This window comes from Musca domestica, unplaced genomic scaffold, assembly GCF_030504385.1.
Source record: "Musca domestica strain aabys unplaced genomic scaffold, Musca_domestica.polishedcontigs.V.1.1 210, whole genome shotgun sequence".
NCBI classification, from domain to species: Eukaryota; Metazoa; Arthropoda; class Insecta; order Diptera; family Muscidae; genus Musca; species Musca domestica.
The window spans coordinates 591,564-611,897 of record NW_026712259.1 but is presented as its reverse complement, the minus strand read 5'-3'; the positions used below and the strand labels follow the sequence as shown (position 1 = coordinate 611,897).

The 20,334-nt window shown below is 35.5% G+C and overlaps 2 long non-coding RNA genes and 1 pseudogene across 2 annotated transcripts; 1 reads left to right on the top strand and 2 right to left on the bottom strand.

Annotated features, from left to right (window-relative positions):
- Positions 1-2,590: 2,590 nt before the first annotated feature.
- Positions 2,591-3,666, bottom strand: LOC131802523 (ribose-phosphate pyrophosphokinase 1-like; annotated as a pseudogene).
- Positions 3,667-4,826: 1,160 nt separating this feature from the next.
- On the bottom strand, positions 4,827-14,062 carry LOC131802568 (uncharacterized). Its single transcript, XR_009342265.1, has 4 exons — positions 13,473-14,062; positions 13,232-13,407; positions 12,743-12,908; positions 4,827-5,746 (listed from the first exon to the last, which is right to left on the bottom strand). It is a non-coding gene; the product is annotated as an uncharacterized LOC131802568 (long non-coding RNA).
- Positions 14,063-14,153: 91 nt separating this feature from the next.
- Positions 14,154-15,150, top strand: LOC131802567 (uncharacterized). Its single transcript, XR_009342264.1, has 2 exons — positions 14,154-14,545; positions 14,647-15,150. It is a non-coding gene; the product is annotated as an uncharacterized LOC131802567 (long non-coding RNA).
- Positions 15,151-20,334: the final 5,184 nt, after the last annotated feature.

The window sequence follows — 20,334 nt, the reverse complement described above, 5'->3', positions numbered from 1 at the left end:
GAGTTGCGGAATTACAAACGAAGAATGGATCCAGTTGTCGGCCAATCCGTAAAATGGCTCCTTTACCACACCAAGATGTTTGAACCTTGACGCTTCAACGGGCGGAGGATGTTGGAGGAGAATAAATTCATGTATTTTATGTGCTTTTCGTCGATTTGTTAAGTTTAATTACTTCGAAGTATTGGGTCGTTCATTTCATTGTATTGTTTAATTTAATATTAATTTTATATATTCTTATTTTTGTCGACCCACACTACTGTTCCATAATTCCTAAATTTATTCGTCACAACCTAATGTGTGTATTGTTATCGTTGTTTCGTTTTGTGTTATATGCGTCTCAAAGAGAGACAATAACAACAATGCCTACAGTCGTTTAGGCATTTGTCTGTTATTCGTCTTCTTCGTTGGTTTTGTGTTGTGGGTAACAACAACAACACTGTTGTTTGTCAGTTTTGTATGTATGTATAGTAACATACATATTTATAACTGTGGCCCTTTGTTTTGTTTACATTTTGGTTTGTGCGAATTTCATATTTCACGATTAGTCGTCGTTTGTTTTGAAGTTTCAGATTTTGTTTTGTTCCCCCGTTTTTTTGTAGCCCTTAAGAAGGGATTAGAAAATAGATAAGTTTAGTTGACATATGACCGGCAAACATATTGAAGAAAAATAAACTTGAAATTAAATTCGAAACGTATAGTGTGTTTTATTTATTAATTCGGGCGCAAAAATAAATAAAACCTTCTGTCATACAACCTTGATTCCGGAAAACTATTTTTTCTCGGAGGACGATCCCGGGATCCCCGATTTTTGACCCGAAAGTCCGTGTTCAAGACCCGGACCCGGTTATGAAAATACCTATCCAACAAGTGGTCACGGTGTGGAAGTTATAGTCAAATCAAATTATCGATTTTTTGGACCCGGATTTTTTATAAAAACTCAAAAAGTCGAAAAAGGTCCCATTATAGGAGTCAACAAAGTTGATGCCAAATTATAGCTGACACTCTTACCTTTCCAAATTCCTACAATTTGTGCTAATACCTTTTTCGGGTCCAGAGATATTCTCTTCTGGTTAAATTTAACAGGCTCGAGATTTTCTTCTCTGGGTATGTACCACACCGGCTAACGCGAACCAAAGTTTTCCAAATTTGATACTTTTGTAAGTCGCCGGTCTTCGGCCGGGGCTTGATGTTTTCTCCTCTGGGTATGTCCTACACCGCGAACTTGGACTTTCGGGTTAAAAATCGTGGTCCCAGGTCCGTCCCCCAAGAAAAAAATAGTTTACCCGGAATCAGGGTAAAAATACTTACCTCTGGAAAAAATCGAAGAGTTTTTACTAAACTAGAGTTGCTCCAAAGTATCAGATTAAAGGAAGATTTGGTTTGCCCAGCCGGTGAAATTAAAGTTTTGCCCAAGTACCCGAAACCTTTTTGGGGTTTTGATCCACAAACCCGGTACCATAAAATTCCCTTGGAGTTTTCTACAGCCTACAGGGTGTTGAATGTTTGCAGCAAATTAAAATAAAGTGCTGACTTTGTGTAAATTAAAAATGGAAAATTGATCTGAAATATTTCTTTTATTGATACTTTTCCCAACAAAGACAAAAGTTTTAAAAAAGATGTTTACTGAAAAAAAAAACAAGAAACGCAAACACATAATTTTCCTTTGCAATGAATTTTGAATTGTAATTAACTATAGCACTTTTAAGCCTATGTAAATAGCTTACTATGATTTTTGAATAGAAAAAAACATTTTCTGCCTAAAAGTAAATGTTATGTTTCTTTCATGAAGCAAATCAAAAAAGTCGGTACAATTTTATTAATAAAAGTGCGAAATATTTTCAGAAGATCTTTTTTATTTGATTACTTACAGTGAAATCTGATGAAGGATATCTTAATCGTAGACGTCATGCTTCAAAAATGATGCTTTGTATTTGCGAAGTCGTCAAAATACAGAGTATAGTATTTATTGGATCTAATATAAGTACGTCGAAAAGTTACAAATGGAATGACAACGTTAATACAACAACCAATTTTATTATTTGATGTTTTACATTATTAGGTGTTGCATCAGATGTTGAAGATGATGCAGATCAGATAATTAACTGTACTTTTTTCAGGCTCTCTCAGAGCACGCAACAAAGACGGCGAAAAATTTGGCATTCTCCATTCTACAAAAAGGACGCACATTTTTTATTTACGAATTCTATTAGTTGACGCATTTTAGAGAGATTTTTTTCGTTGTCTATAATAAGAAAATAGAATGAAATAAAATCCCGTTTCCATTTTACTTAAATTTATTATTTAATTTTAATACCTCCCCATGAAGTAGAAAACCATTAAAATAAAAAGATCGTTATCAAGAATTTATATTTCATTTAATATACAAATATATTATATTTTTTATAATTAAAAACATTTCATTTAAGAAATGCATAATCGTCTAACGACAATGTCAAATGGGAAACCAAAATTTATTTTTGTTATTCTTTTAAAATTGTCCTATGAAGAAAAAAGAGGATTGTACAAAGATAGTATGAACAGTAGTATTTATGTATAAAGTATTATGATTAATATAATACATTTAACGTATTTATAAATATAGAACATTTGAGAAGAGATAAGAAAAACTTTCGCCGTTATGTGTTCTTCTAACGGCTTCGGCAAACATCATAGAGACATCAATGCACTGTATTTTGGGACAATCTCTCATATGGCCATCCTGGGGAATAGTATTTGTAACAACCACAGCCTCAAAGCAGGCATTGTTTGTGCGAGAAATCGCTGGTCCAGAAAAGATACCATGTGTCAAAATATCATAAACCTTTGTAGCACCTGCTTCCACCAAACGATCGGCAGCATGAACAATTGTACCGCATGTATCGGCCATATCATCGACCAATACAGCAATTTTATCTTTGCAACTTCATTGGCCTTCTTGCGTTCTTTGTGAATCAGTGCGAATTCAACGTTCAAACGATCAGCAATGGACGTCACACGTTTAGCCCCACCAGCATCAGGTGAGACAATAATGGAATTCTTCCATTCTGTAATATTTTCTTTGATCCATTTTAGAACGGCTGGTTCAGCAAAAAGATTGTCCACGGGAATATCAAAGAAACCTTGAATTTGAGATGCATGCAAGTCCATAGTAATAATGTGATCTGCTCCGGCCACTGATAGCATATTTGCAACCAATTTCGCGGAAATTGGGGCGCGACTCATATATTTTTTATCTTGGCGAGCATATGGGAAACAAGGAATCACAGCTGTTACACGGGATGCTGATGCGATCTTGCAGGCATTGATCATGATCAGTAATTCCATCAAATTGTCATTAATCTCACCGGAACCAGATTGTACAATGTACACATCTTCACCGCGCACAGACTCACCAATTTCGACACATGTTTCCAAGTTGCTGAATTTATTGGTGACCACTTTGCCCAAATCGATACCCAAACGGTCGACAATCCTTTGAGCCAGATGTGGATGCGAAGTACCCGAAAACACTTTAATGGTTGGCATTCTTGTTTCTCCAATTTGCAGATTTTGTGCGTAGCTAAGTGTCAGATTGAACTGAGAAATGTGAGGTCTTTTATTGGTATTTCGAGGAACTACAAACGGAATGACATGGTTATAGCATGATGGAGGGTATTCGAAATAATATTGGTAGTTATAAGAATTTAATGCGTTGTTTAACTTTCCACCACCCTTTTTTATATTATAGGTTTCAAATCTATAAAGAAACATGAGCACGAAAACAGTGTGGTGAAAAACAACAGCGCATCTTTTGGTTAACCAATTTCAAGGAGTGATGAGTTAAAAAATGCATTTTATTCATATTACTACCAATATTATTTCGAATATCCTACATCATGCTATAACCTTTGTCATTCCGTTTGTATACCCTCGAAATACCTATGCAATAAGGCCAAAATTACAGTGAAACTCACGCAAATTTATCTTTACAAGTCTTTATATTTCAGTTGCTTTTTGAAAATAACTCCAACATGAGCAATTAAAAACTATAGTACAATCCATGGCCCAAAACAAAGTTTGTTTATTAGCGGGAAACGATGATAATGTTTACCAGGGGGAAATGACGGGAATACCTAGGTTTTGGAAAGAGAAAAAACAAAACAGACAAAACCAACTTACATGGTTATGCTACTTCGTTCATATAAAACGAAAGCATAGCAAGTTGAGAAAGATGAAAATGTTTAGAAGTGCGGTTGTAAGAATTAGAAGAATTTTTTTTTTGCTTTAATGTAATTCTTTGATTCCTCTTCTATTGGGCTTACGCACTTGTCACTTGGGTAAAAAATTGTCATAGATTTTTTTTTTTAAATAACTTCTGTTATTATTTTTAAAATAACTTCTGAGGAGAATATCACAGACAAAAAACCAGGGAACTGATGAGGATTGGTTGCTCTTTCCAAAAACTAGGTATTCCCTGCCTATCATCGGTAAACATTATCATCATTTCCCGCTAATAAACAAACTTTGTTTTTATAAAAACATCAATAAAGGGATTAAGCCTGACCATTTTGCAACAACAACATACTATGGTATCCCGAACAAACAAGCCAACGCTGTTCTGTTAATTACAATTCAAAATTGATTGCAAGAAAAAATTATGTGTTTGCGTTTTTTGTTTTTTTTTTTTTTCAGTAAAAATCCTTAATACTTTTGTCTTTGTTGGGAGAAGTATCAAAAAAGAAATATTCCAGATCAATTTTTCATTTTAAATTTCCACAAAAAAATAATGAATTATTTAAAGAAATCTCTCTTTTATTATATTCGATTTAACAAATATTTGTCTTATTTATTTGTTTCGTAAAACGTATGTTGCGATGGTGTTCACAATAAATAAATGCCATAAATAAAATAAACAAGCCGGCATTAGTTTTAACCGGCAATTATCGAACGCCAAACTGAAAATGAGCCGGATATGCGGGGTCTCCTGATTTGTGAAAAAAGGTAGTGCCAAGTTTGTGTTGATTTTTGCTGAGTAGATTCTTTAGATCGGCGTTAGAAAAATGCAGTTCTGTGCGTATGATTATGTTTAGTAGAACAGTCAAGTGAAGAAAAGTAAATAAATTTGGAAAATTGTGGGAAAATCGATGAGAAGGGGAAATTAGTCTTGGCGTCATTTTTTCCGTATAAAAGCGTAGAGATAACCAAAAGAAAGTCAGATTTTCTTGATGCGCTATAGAAAAAACAACATTTTATTTCGTTTGCCAAAATCGACCATTTGGAAAAAGTCGGCATTTAACAACGGTACAAAATTAAGTTTTATTGACGGGTTTATACGGCTGCGTGCCTTGCATTTATTCTCTTTATGTTGGATGGATAAAAATCATAGATGTAAGTTGAAATTGTGGTGTTGTCTAATGTTGGTCGTAACAAGTGTTGTGTCCCTTCCATTTAAGATTCCATCAGATTGCAAGCCATTACGAGGCCTTCCAACAGTTTACGCGGAAGGTCGCCTTGTTTAAACCGGCCATATGCCATAGAAAAATTTGTGTCGACATCTAAGTTGCAGCAAGCCAGCAGATTGATGCGACAGGGTCCGTTATGACAGAAAAGAGCCATATAATTACCGCCGACATAAGTTCCCACAAGCCAATTAAGTATCTGGTCAACCAGGTAACGAAGATAAAGAATTTTTAAATAGTTATCTCAGGTTAAGTGGAACCGGAACCGTAGTGCTTTATCAACGGATGTGAGGCGACCGTTAACCAATCTGAAATAAATTAACAAGGAAATTAATATATTATTAATTGATTTGACATTAAGTCCGAGAAAAAAAAAACTAACCTAAAATCAAAAATTAAAAAAAGAAACTATAGTATTAATATAATGTTTTAGAAATAAGTTGTGTTGTTTAGTAGTTAATACTCGTTTATGTTTTAATCTAAGTATTATTATTGTGAGGAGAATTAATGCCACGAAACTCGTTCGACGTGAGTGAAGGAACACCCTCAACGTTCAACTAGGTTTAGACGAAACGTTTTTTCTTTTAGACAGGTTAAAGAAATGTCTAGCCCTACCTAATCGAGCTCCATTAGGCAGAATACCTTAGATTAGTAAAAATAGCCCGAGTTGGCCAAATACCTAGTGTGAAGATTGTTGTCGTCCCGAATATTGACTCACATTGCTCGTGTTGTTTGGTGTTAATAATCCATTAAGAGACCATGATAAAGGCAATGTCAATAAATGTATATGTTTAAGTGTTTAAATTAATTATCATGTCTTTCTAACTTGAGTGTGAGAGAGGGAAGGAAGGGTATGTTATAGGTGAAAAAGTGTGTGTGGCAAATGGGGCCATTGAAACAAATGAGAAAGGATACGAAGAGTCAAGGTTGGGTGGGCAGAGTGGAGGAGTCATAACCACCAAGCTCCTTTGCCATGAGTGCGTGTCGTGTTTGTGATCGTGTTGTTTTATTTGTGTTTTTCCCCCTTTACATTGGTTGTTAGTCCCCTAGGCCTGAAGGTAGAAGGGTTGAGAACCCCCTGAGAGTTGCACTCCTGAGCTAGATGGAACCCCACCTGAAGCACCACTGTAGGCGGTACATAACAATATGGCGCCCAATTCTGAAACTAGAATGTCTAATCGCCAAAACATAAGTCCAAGAATTATAATATCCAAAAGTAATAACCCCTGCTTGAGTTCTGGGAAATAGAGGCAAGACTTAAGGCGAAGACATGTAATGCAATTCTGTGATATAACATCTACTCATAGAACAATAACCCATAGGATGAAATAGATACAAACGAGTGTCACATTTTCTTACCAACCTAACTTTTATTGCAACCACCGTTTAAAGTAACTGTGATTAAAGTGCAATTTAAGTATAGATAGATAGTAAATTAGGATAATCAATTCAATCAATAGGGTCTGTGCAATAACTCATTGTTCGTGATGTGTAAAAAAGAAAGTATTGTTTTTATGACCTATCTTTTTTTTTTTTTTTTGTATTCCGTTTAGTTAATGTAGTATAAATAGACCAAGGATAGTATAGAGGAAAGCGATATCTGCTGTGATGCAAACAAAAAAATCATAGACTGTATCGTGAAATATTTCTCGTTTCACAAAATCTTTTTCCTATAGCTTTCTTAGGAGAATGTGTGATACTAGCCTTTCAAAATGTGTTAAGTCTTTTGTCAATCAACCCTATTTAACGCACTGTGGCAACCCATATGGGACACTAAAACTATAATAAAAAATAAAAAATATATATATATATATATATATTACCCACACACAAACCCCTGATAGCTGAGATTGCCCTTCACGAACTCTCACATAGTGGAATTGTTTTTCGTATAACTTGTTTTTATTGTTGTATTTTTTTATAATACCTGTGTAATTGTTATAAACGCATATTTCATTCAATATATTTGTTGTAAAAATTTAACTCATAGTAATTAGTTTTATTTCTACTACCTATAAGTATTTTTTTACCTTTGTATAATCCCTGTTGGAAAGTAGTTACTAATAGTATAAATCGATAACTTAGATTAAAAGTAGCATTAAATTATAATTTATGTCCACGAGAGTATACTAATCAACCATAGATTTGTTAGGATCTTATAAGTGATTTTTATCCAACCTAATGAGCGAATCTGCGTCTAGCAAAAGGCGCAGCAAAAGAAATCGATCAATAACGTTTGACTTAAGCCGATCTTCTATACAGTCCCCAAAGAAGAAAAAAAATACGACCAAGGGAACAAATTCCAAAATGCAAAATTCAAACGCCAACGTCGATCCGAGTTTCTGCGATATGTCCACTACTATAAATAATCCTAATCCCAGCACAAGCGCTGCTGCAGGATTACCTGCGATTAATGCAACACCTAATTTACCGCCCATTAATCCACTGGAAGTAGCCCAGCTTGTAAGGAGTCTAGTTCAAGAAAGTTTGAATCATGCCCAGGCAAATTTACACTCCTAGTACAGGCTAGCGTTACAAAAGAATTAGAGAAGGTATACGCTGGCATATACAAATTAAATAACGCAGTAGCATCCTTAACGATAGGCAGACAGACCTCTCCACCAAACCCCCAAAACATAACCCAACCAAATACCAACCCACAAAATACAAACCCACAAAATCAAAACCCACAAACAATCCCGGCCAACGATTCGTGGCACCAACAGCTACCCTCGAATAGGAATCGCAGAAACACTGTGACACCAACAGTAATGAGCAATGTCAGTAGTCAGGGTATAAAAATTGAACGATTTGGAATTAATTTCTCGGGTAGGCCTAACAGTCTGGCTGTAGAAGACTTTATATATCGTTTAGAATATTTTCAAAAACAGTACAATTTGGAATGGGAGGATATCTTGGGAGAGTTCCACATATCAGTCTCAGGACCTGCTCACGAGTGGGGAGTCATTAAAATATTCCTTAGTTGAAAGATTTAAGACACGGCGAACATGTTTCGAAGAAATGCGTGATCTTTTAGAACGCAAGCAATTGCCGCGAGAGTCGATTGACGCGTTCTTTCATGATATTAATTTGATGAGGTCCAGGTTGGAAAAGCCTGTCTCTGAATTCGAAATGATCTCTCTCGTAAAGAAGAATTTAAGAAAGAATCTGTCAGGTATAGTTTATTCTATGAAAGTCTCGTCTTTAGAGCAATTAAGGGTAGAATGTCTGGAAGTGGAAAGGACATTTTTTCGCAAGAATCCTGTACCAATCCAGCACCCAACGAATAATAGACCTATACATGTCAACGCTATACAAGAGGAAGAAGAAGATATAGATAATTTTCCCATTATAGATGACTCAGATGAGGTGGTAGAGCTCGCCGCTATTACTACCCAACTAGTATGCTGGAATTGCCGAAAACCTGGTCGTGGGTTTAGGGATTGTCCTTCTACACAAAGAAATTTATTTTGTTTTAAATGTGGTAAACCTAACACTACTACGCCAAAATGTGTGAATTGCAGATCGGGAAACGGGAGGAAGAACCTGATTGCAGCGGGGAATCAGCGTTCATCCGAACAGTCCGCGCTCCAGAACTCCCAAAAATTAGGGAACAGAATTATAATGCAACAAAAGCCAGAATTTTTCATGAAAATTATGTTGGGTGTACTGACAAAAATCCAGCTGCTAACTCAAACCATGAGCTAGTAACTAAAAATAAACAAAGAATCGAATAACTTAGACTAAGACACAAGCAAAATAAGGCAATAAAAAAGGCTGTATCTGAAGCCCTTGTAAGAACCCAATATGGAAAAGATCCGAGACCTTATGTCTTAGTCCAAATACAAGGCGGGGAAATAAAAGGTCTGTTAGACTCAGGAGCTACCGTAAGTTTATTAGGTAAGCATTGTAGAGAGATTGTAGAAGAGATAGGAATAGAAGTCAAACCCTATACCTCAAACGTCAGTACTGCCTCCGGGAAAATCCATCGTATACTGGGAATAATCGAAGTGGATGTTGAGTATCAACAAGAAATTTCAAGAATGTCCCTCTTTCTGTGTCCAGACTTAGAGCAAGACCTGTATCTAGGCATAGATTTCTGGAAGTTGTTTAAAATTGAACCAGAAATCGTCCCAGTGGAAGAAATTGATATAGCAATACAACAGAAAATTCGCGGAGATGCTAAGAACGAAAACACGAATATGCACCAGTTAAATGGAGACCAACAACAGGCACTTGCAAACGTGGTAAACAAGTTCATAACGTTTGAAAAGAACGGATTGGGCTGCACTAAATTAGAAAGACATAGCATTAAACTAATGGAAAGTGCAAATCCGGTTAAGGACAAGCACTACCCTTTGTCGCCTGCCATGCAGGAAATAGTGTACAAGGAAATTGATAATATGCTCGCTCTGAACGTGATCGAGGAAAGCGATTCGCCATAGAGCAACAGAACTACAGTTGTTTGAAAACCCGACAAGAATAGATTCTGCCTAGATGCGCGAAAACTTAATGCATTGACGGTGAAAGACGCATATCCTCTACAAAACATAGACGGCATATTAAGTAGGATAGACCAAACACATTACATAAGTAGCGTCGACCTAAAGTATGCGTTTTGGCAGATCGAACTGGAGGAAGAGGCCAAACCATACACCGCGTTCACGGTACCAGATCGACCGATCTACCAGTTCCGTGTAATGCCATTTGGTCTATGCAACGCTGCACAGAGGCTATGTCGATTAATGGATCGAGTGATACCAGGCAGACTAAAATCTAATGTATTTATTTATCTGGATGACCTCTTAATCATAGCCGATGATTTCGACAATTATATTCGATTACTTGGTGAGGTAGCAGAATGTCTTCGGAAGGCCAATTTGACCATTGGTTTAAAAAAATCCTTATTTTGTTTTCGACAGTTAAAATATCTTGGCTTCATAATTGGTAACGGGTGCCTAAAAACGGATCCTGATGAAGTAGGCGCCATTCTAAAAATACCAACACCAAAAACTCCAAGGGAAGTCAGAAGTTTCCTGGGTACCGCCGGTTGGTACAGACGATTTATAAGGGACTTCGCTAGCATATCTGCCGCACTTACAGATACTTTAAAAAAAGGACAAAAGTTCGCAATCACTCATCAGAGCATTAACATCCGCACCGGTACTCCGACATCCGGATTTCAAACGAGAATTTTATATACAGAGTGATGCCTCCGATTATGGAATCGGGGCAGTATTGTTCCAAAAGGACGATGATGGATGTGAAAACCCAATCGCATTCTACTCGCAGAAATTTAATGCATGTCAGAGAAATTATTCTGTTACGGAGAAGGAGTGTTTGGCCGCGGTTTTAACCGTCAAGAGATTCCGACCCTACGTCGATCTCATGAAATTTACTATAATTACGGACCATGCCAGTCTTAAGTGGTTGATGTCACTTTAGGATTTAAGTGGAAGGCTAGCCAGATGGTCGCTGCAACTGCAAGCGTTTGACTTTACGATCGAACACCGCAAAGGTTCGGAAAACGTAGTAGCAGATACTCTTTCTAGGATGCCAATACAATCAGATGTAACAGTAGAAGAAATCACTGCGGAAGATATTCTCGACTTTGAAACCACCGCATTCGAAAGCGAAGAATATGTCGGATTGCGAAATACGATAGAGGAAAACCAAGAGCAACTTCCAGATTTAAAAGTGGACAAAGAAAAATATTTATAAAGGTGAAACATTTTGAACCAGAAACCACTGAGTTTGAATGGAAATTATGGATACCTGAAGAAATCACATATGCCCTAATTGAAATGGCCCATAATTACACTGGATCGATCCATGATGGTATACATAAAACAGTAAACCGACTTAAGACTTTTTATTATTGGCCAAAAATGACCTCCCAAGTAAGGCAATATATAACCAATTGCCAAATATGCAAAGAAACCAAGCCTGCAAACCAAATAATGCGCCCTAATATCGGAAATGAAGTAATTACTGAAAGACCCTTTCAGAAACTATATATAGGTTTCCTTGGTAAATACCCAACATCTAAAAAGGGAAATGCATATATCTTCATTGTGGTCGACCACTTCACTAAATTCACTTTTCTGCATGCAATGAAAGAAACTACTTCCAAAAATGTAGTAAATTTCCTAGAAAATCAAGTGTATATGGAGTTCCAGAGATAGTACACAGCGATAACGGTAAGCAATTTACCTCAGCAAATTTTGAAGGAATGATAAAAACTTATAAAATTACCCACATCAAAACAGCTTACTACTTCCCGCAGTCGAACGCGTCAGAGCGAGTCAACCAGTCTGTACTGGCAGCGATAAGCGAACTATAGCCCAGCTGAGAAAAAATCTCAGGGTGTGGGAGTTCCCCACGTTGGGACTGAAGAATGAAACATACCAAAAGTTTTTAATAAATAACAAAACAAAATGGGGGAACCAAATATTAGCATGTAAAATGTAAAAAAACGCCTGTAAATTTCTGGTAATAATCTCTCAAATACAAAACATCTATTCCCCCAATGTCAAAAAGGAGATACAATAGATTACAAAAAAAAAGCAATAAATAATATATAATGAACGAATTAAGGTATAAATGCAATATACATTATAATCAAATAAAAAGATCAATATTTGAGGTTAAAGCATGCACATGTTGGCAGTGTGAACTATACCAAGTTAGTCAAAATAATATTAAATTGCCATATCAAGTCACCAATGAATAAATTCTGAGGAAATCCCATGTTTACATACATTTCAGGAAGTGCATTAATCATAAGTACTAAATTTTAGGCAATAATATACGAAGGTTATTGGTTCCCTCCTCAATTTGTCAAATGACTTTCACTTTCAAACACCAATATGTTCATCCATAAATTATTATTATTATTATTATTATTGTAGCATGCTATAAACTGTAAAGCGACCATATCAAATACTAATCTATTGCCCAATATGATCTGACATTGATTTAATTTTTTTGGTGTGTATGTAAACCTTTCATAAAAAAAATAATTTTAATAAAACCGCATGGATTTTATTATACAAGAACGATCCATAAATTATTCACACATATATTAATTATTCAGCATAAATTTGTATCTTTCCATATTACCGCATACGAAAGAACCACAATGTGTTTTTATCGCATGCGATAAAAAAATATCCACGCACAAATGCCCCGCACAGCAAAGACACAGCTACGAAGTCGCAATACCAAAAAACAACCTTCTTGATATACTTCACACACTAAACCTCATATTGACCACTTGTGACAAAAAGGAAATAAACACTTACCTATTTGGGTTGGTAAAACTTTTTCCACGATGTGTTTCAAGAATGAGAAATAGTTGACAATCCTCAGGTATAAAAATATTTCGCTGTTTTTCGCAATGTATGTTCCTACTCCAAGGGGGTGACGCCGTTAACTGTCCATATACTGCTGTTACCAAACAAAAAATACCTATATAAAAAGAAACAAAATAACATTAATAAATGGTCAATAAAAATTCTTCAGCGATTACGATTGTGTGCATATAATGGTAAACATAATTTTCTCTTAAATGCACACACAACTATTACCGATGTCTTGTATCAATTTTTTTGTGATGGCAGGTAAATAAAAGAATTCACCTCCCATAAAATATGCTTGTCAAACAATTTAATTCCAACTATATATAAACAAACATTCAGGTATATACCTATTGGGTAATGATCATTTAAACCCTTAAATTTTTTAATATGGAGCTAGTAATGTTGTTAAGCATGAAGCAAATAAACACTCACCTATCCCAAATATCAGGCAAAAAGGATATATAAATTTGTATTCCTCTATAAAAAATTAAGTGGTATACTGCATCCACCTGGGAAATCCAAAATTATACCATTATAAAGCGATCATAAATATCTGCCTCAGGAGATGGGGTCTATGTTGAAAGGTTCGTGGCAAATCGTTGGGGTACCTAAAAAAAATTAAAAACCAACAATTAGAAATAGTAATAAAATCAACGATAGTTTAAGATTTTACCTGTACGTCCACTCATTGAGTTATCGGTCCAAGCTGTGCAGATAATTTGGGCACAAAGTAACAAGAACCATAAATGACATGTTTGCGTCCAATATGACCTCGAACGGAAAATACCTGTGTGCTAAGAGAATTCACTGCACGTTAAGGTGTAACAAGTCCCCCTATGGTATACCGTGATGAGCAGTATGCATAAACACACTCAAATGCGTTCTCCATAACCAGAAATCGTTCATTCATTGAATACATACATGTTGCGTTTACGAAACTCTAAGTGGAGTGAGTAATGTAAGCAGGTATGTGTGTGAATGAGACGGCCATCATCCGTAGGTTGAATGGTATGCATGCGGTGAATGCACACATGCTGCGTCAACGAAACTCTAATGCAAGCAAGTTTGTGTGCGAATGAGAAGAAGACAAATGGGCACACACACACAAGATGATGCAGATTATGTGGCGCCGACAGCGCTTCATTGAATGAAGCGTGGGTACACATACACGTATACCTGCATTAACGGTGATAGCTGAGACACCACATGGTAATTGACACACCACCATGTCAATGAGACAACAAAAACATTGAATATGTGTCCCGAGGGTAATCTGATTAATTCCGGCATAAAAAGATTGGCGGTAAAAAAATGTGTCATGGAAAAATATTTATTCTTATCAACTTACCTCCGGTCCACACATGAATTATCACAGAAAAACGAAGATTTTTCATAGTTCCATTTTTATTTTTTTTGTACTTCTACGTCGTCAAGTATGTTGGTGGTTAGAACACTTTCGTGCCCATTCACCATGACCGGTTATTGGTTACTTGAAAAGTATCAGTACTCTTTTATTATCGTTTTCTTTTTGTTTACAGTATATGTGTGTTTACAGAATGTAGTGATATGAATGGAATACACGAGAAATCAAAACAAAAAAAAAATCAAAACTAAAGGAAAAAATAAAGAACTGTAAGCAAATATGATGATTATTTACAAATAAAAGTCAAACTTCAATTTTGCAAAGTGCAATAAAGTTGATTAATTCATCTATATTTTGTTGGTTTTTGGACATCAGGATTTCCGGTAAGTTATTAAATTTCTTGAACAAATCAAAATCATTCCTATGATTTTGATGCTTTTTGCAGAAAAAAATTATGTGTTTTTCATCTTCAATTTCGTTGCAGGTTTCACAAAGATTTGAGTCAGCAATTCCAATCCTGTGGAAATATTTTTTGGTGTAAGTATGACCAGTGAGCAATCGATTAACAATCTTTATGTTTTCAGGTTTCATATTTGATGAAAAGAACCAGGACTGTTTAGCAGGCGCCGGGAAGAATTTGTAGAAGTAAGTTCCTTTAGTCCGTGAGATGTCCTTGTAATTTTCTATAAACTCATTCCACAGGAGTGACTCAATGCGTTTCGACGCATCTGTGACCGACAGACAGAAGTTGATTGGTGAACCAACATTTGCTGCATGCTTCGCAAAATAATCGGCTGTTTCATTGATTGGTATACCGACATGGGAAGGTGTCCAAACAAACGAGATTTTATTTAAATGCGAATTAACTATTTTGTTTAGAATATTGTACACAGTGAAATTGTGAGATGTGTTGTTTTTAAGCAGAAGACAAGCATTTTTGCTGTCTGTAAATAAAGCAGCTGTGCTGACACCGTCTTCGATCATCAAATCAATTGCCTTTTCAATTGCACATAGTTCACCAGTAAGAGAAGAAAGTTTTTCATTAATTTTGAAAACAAAATTTTGATTAGCAGATATATTGCAGACAGCGCAGCCTGTGTTGTTGTTAAAAACAGCAGCATCCGTCGCCCAAATAGAAACGCCTTCCGATCTGAAGTCGTTAATTAATTCGTAGTAGCGTGCTTTGAATTATTCTGTTGGTGTATTGTTTTTGGTAGTATTAAATATATCCAGCATGAAATCTACCTTGTTGGTCGGATGTTGATTGTAACCAATTTTGAGATTTTCAAAAATTGTGCGAAACTTTGCATAGACATATCCAAGACTAGTTTTTCTTGAGGTATTTGAGGTGAAGTATTCATACAGAGAAGAGTTGTATATTTTAAGTCTTATCAATTCTTTAGCCGCCAAATGTTGAGCTCTTAAATCTGTTGGTAGCATACTAGCAAGAGCGTATACCACATGATTTGGAGTGGAAGGCACCAGTCCCAAATTTTTTCTTAACAACTGATTTTGAAGGCTTGTTAGCTTCTTGTTTATATACATTGGTCTGTGAGCTATCGATGAGATTGCATATTCGGTCTTTGAAAAGATAAGTGATTTTGACAGGTTTATAGCTTTTGCGGGATGAATTCCACTTTTTGGACCCGTGAACATTTTTAAAGCATTAACAGTATTTCTGCAGGATATCATCACCTCTTCGTAGTGCTCCTTGAGTGATAGACTGTTTTAAATATGTCTCCCTAAAAATTTGATGGACTTAACAACATTTACTTGGACTCCATTTAGTAAAATGTTGGGATTTCTCCGACCTCCTTTAGCCACGTACATTACTGAAGTTTTCTCAACATTGACGTCAAGGTTTAGTTTTTTTAATAAGGATACCATGTTATTGGTTTTGATTTGTAAAATATTGTTGGCACTATCAAAGTCATGGCTTGCCACAAGCAAAATAAAATCATCCGCATATTGGAAAATGTTTGTGTTTTCATCAGCTAAACCATGGAGGCCTATTGTGTATAGGTTGAATAGTGTTGGGCTTAAACAACTGCCTTGAGGAATCCCATTGTATATATTTAGGGTGGAGTTTCCCATACAAAGAGTACTTTTGCAGAGGAAATTGATTATCCATAATCTTATTTGGAGTGGAATGTTTATTTCTATTAAAATCATCTTCAGGTAATTTATATCGACACACTCATAGGCTTTCGATACATCCATCGAGAGAACAATCACCTTGTCATTTTTTTCTTTGGAGGTGTTTATTGTGTGTAGTATGTCATTAATGCATGTTGAAGTTGACACATGTTTGCGGTATGCATAAGATCTAGGTGGAAGAGTATTATGTTCATCTAGAAAATCATTGAGCCTTTGTTTGCGGTATGCATAAGATCTAGGTGGAAGAGTATTATGTTCATCTAGAAAATCATTGAGCCTTTGTTTGACCATGAGGTTTAAAATCTTTGCCAGTACAGATATTAAAGCAATTGGCCGAAAATTTGTGCAGATGTCTAAATTTTTTCCTTTTTTCGGTATGGGAACAATTTTTATTCTCCTCCATTCTTCAAAAAACTCACAGTTTTTCCATTGATTATTAAAAGAATTCAAAAAGTGCTGCTTACTATCTTGGGATAGTTTATTAACCATTTCATAAGTGATTCCATCCAGACCAGCTGCAGATGGTTTAGTTTTTTGCTGTAGAACATTGTCTAGTTCTTCCATGGAGAAATTTGCAGATTGATTGTTATAAATTGAAGTGGATATAGTTTGTCTGTTGTTGGGAACCTGTTCACTCAAATGACGTAAGAAGGCTTCGTTGTTGTCAGTGTTCCATTTAGAAGCAAATTGGGGTTCGAAAACCGATTTACAGCTCTTTACATAACGGAAAAAGCGATTTTGAATTAGATAATTGGCTTAAATCTGACATTTTACAGCTTTTTTGAATTTAGATATAGCATTGATTGCACTTAGGGCATTTTCAGTGGTTTTGTATCTATCAAATTTCTGTTCTGCGGCCTCTTTTTGACGTAAGAGTATGTTAATGTCATTATTCCACCATGTTTGAAATTTTATTTCAGCAGTAATGAGAAAAGTTGAATTTTTTATTGTTGATTTTAGCTTCGATTGAATATCATTCATATTGGAATCAATTTTTAGATTTGATAAGTTTTTGAAGAGATGTTTTTATGCTAGGAAGTACTGTTGCTTTGATGTAAAATTATCTATGTTAATAAGGATTGGTCTGTGGTGGCTTCCTCCTATGCTTGTATTTTTTACATTCCAATTAAAGTTTGAAGACATATTTGTGAAGGTAAGATCTAACACAGAACCGAAAGAATTGTCAAATAGATTCTTTTTTAAGGTTGCTGAGCCATCATTAACACAACGAAATGCCGAACTGTCCATCAAGGTTTGCACAGCGGATCCTCGAACTGTGTCAAAAACGTCACCATATGCTTTACATCTTGCATTAAAATCCCCGCCAATAATGACATTTGATGTTCCATTTAGAAAGATTAAAAGTTTTGATACTTCAGTTTTTGAAACATTGGATTTTACAGAATGCGGAAAGTATACTGAGACAATCGTTAAATTTTGAGACAGGTTTGTAGTTTGACATATTAAGATGTCTAAATTCGATGCAAAAGGTAATTTTTTCATTTTAATAGTTTTTTTGTGCAGGATGGCAACGCCACCATAATTGTCGATTCTTTTTTTACAGAATAATCCATAATTGTTTACGTAAGATGATGATGCATTTTCATCTACATTAAAAATTTCGCTTAATGCTAGGAACACAATTGGAGCGAACGACGAATTTCGCCCTACGCGGCGACAAAATGAGCCGCGAAAATTCGTCGTATGGAACACAATACCGACGAAATTATAAAACAGCTGATGAAGTTGTTTACTTTTTGCTCATTTGTTGACTACAATGAAAATTATACAAGAACTCACAATTCTTTATAATTTCAGTTATGTCCATCTTCTCTATTATAAATTCACTGATATCCATCCTCACTCAGGCGCAAGTGCACAAATAAATAAACAAATTATTTATGTTTTTTTATACGAATAACAGATAGTAGAGTGACCATAACAAATTTTTAAGTAAAAAGTAACTTTATTTACTAAAACACATAAAATTCGTACAAGTATGGCCACCTTGTACTGTTTTGTCGCCGTTCGCCGGCGTATGAAATAGAAATAAAGCTAATTGAGTTCGGGGCGACCGACGAAATTTTCGCCGGCGCCGTGATTGTGTGTACTTCCATATACACATATGGTTTTTATTTTTGACGACGAACATACGCCGCGAAAAAATTCGTCGTTCGCTCCAATTGTGTTCCTAGCATAAGATGCATATATCGACAGAAAATTTGTTTAAGTAAAGTTCTAAATAATTTTTATTTTTATTCAAACTTTGTATGTTGTGCTGTAAGATTATCATGTTCGGTTTGGTTAGAACTGAAAGGTCCATCTATTGCTGGTGCTTTTAAGGCATTTGAAAAACTGTCTAAGATCTGTAATCCTTCTGTACACTTGGCATTGGTTAATGCGGCAGCCATTTGTTGAGTGAAAGTGGATAATATTTTTTCATACTCAGAAACATTGAAAAAATTTGAGAATTCAAAGGATGGTTTAGAGGGTACAATCGTTTCCTGTTCAGCTGTAATACGTGCTCTACGAGGTATTGATGCTGCTACTTTATTGTAATTGACTTTAGTTCTCCTTCTGTTGAGTTCATCATTGAAGGAAGTAACTGGTCTTCTGCTTGTTTTAGAAATTTGGGGAAATTGATTTTCATAATTTGGTTCATCTAAAATTTCAAAGTAACTGTTTGAAACTTTAGGGATACATTCTTTCCTTGAAAGGTTGGTGATTGCCATAGCCTCCAGAATATTTGTTTCATTGCTGTATCTTTTGCATTTTTTGACATCCATGGCATTGTGATCTTCCATGTTGCATAGTATACATCTGGGTAGAGTACAGTATGTTTTGCATTTAATTGTCGACAAACATGTATCACATTTTGGCTCTGTTCAGTTTATGGGACATTCAATGTTTATCCCGCAAAGAAGGCATCTTTTTTTGGCTCTACATTTTACGGCTATATGACCTAAACGACCGCAATTTTTACATAGGCGTACAAGTGGAATATATAAATCCGTCTCCACTATAGAGTTGAACATTTTAAGTTCTTTTACAACGTAGTCCGCTACAATACCTACTTTAATGGTTTGGGACGGCACATACTGACCATTTTCATTTTTGTATTTGAAACGATATACTGATACAGCTTTGAAATCATTGTCGCTGCTGTTGATTCGATCATATATCATTTTGCCAGTGAATTCTACTGGTACGGATTTAATAACATAAAATTTTTGTACAAATCTATCTGGGATAAAAGCATTCAAAGCAATAGATTTTACATTTGGATCCAAAACAAAATTATTTGCCGAGTTATAATTGTTGAAGCTCAGGCGGAAGGTTTTATATGCAATATTCTTTGATACAAATGAGCATTTATGTTGGCACTGGCTAATTTGGCATACAAATAAAATTCTGAGTTCTTTCTTCTAGGGCAAATGGGCTCATCAGAAGTAAGAAGTACATAATATGGAACTTGGATGGGCTGGGCTGTAAAGAATTGTTTGGTTTTCATAGTTATCATAGCTGTAAATATCTGTTTTGTTTGTGTTTTTGGGTATATTGGATGGATTGGAGGGATTGTTATTGTTGGAGTGACAGTTGTTAGTTGTGTTGGTGGAGATGGACTTTGTATCATTAAAATATTGATTTTCATATGGTGTGAGAGTGGTGTTTTCTTTTGCTGGTGTTGTTTTTGCAGAGCACTGCGGCATTTTATTTTGCATAGAAGGCAGATTATTTTTAAACTTCTTGCTTCCAGTGTTGCTAAAAAGCTCAATTCTTTTCCTCGGGTCTAAACGAGGAGGCGGCTCCTCATCACCCATTTTCGCAGAAAATTGTATATTCTGTTGAAATTAGGAATATTAAATTTCAGCAAAATCACCAAATAAAATAATGTTTGTGTTATTGGTTAGATGGAAGGAATGTGTGTATTTGTGTGTGTATTAGTGTTCAAAGCAAAACAAACAAAACGCATAAAAAAGAAAGCGAAACGGCGCGCACGTAGTCTAAAGTCAAC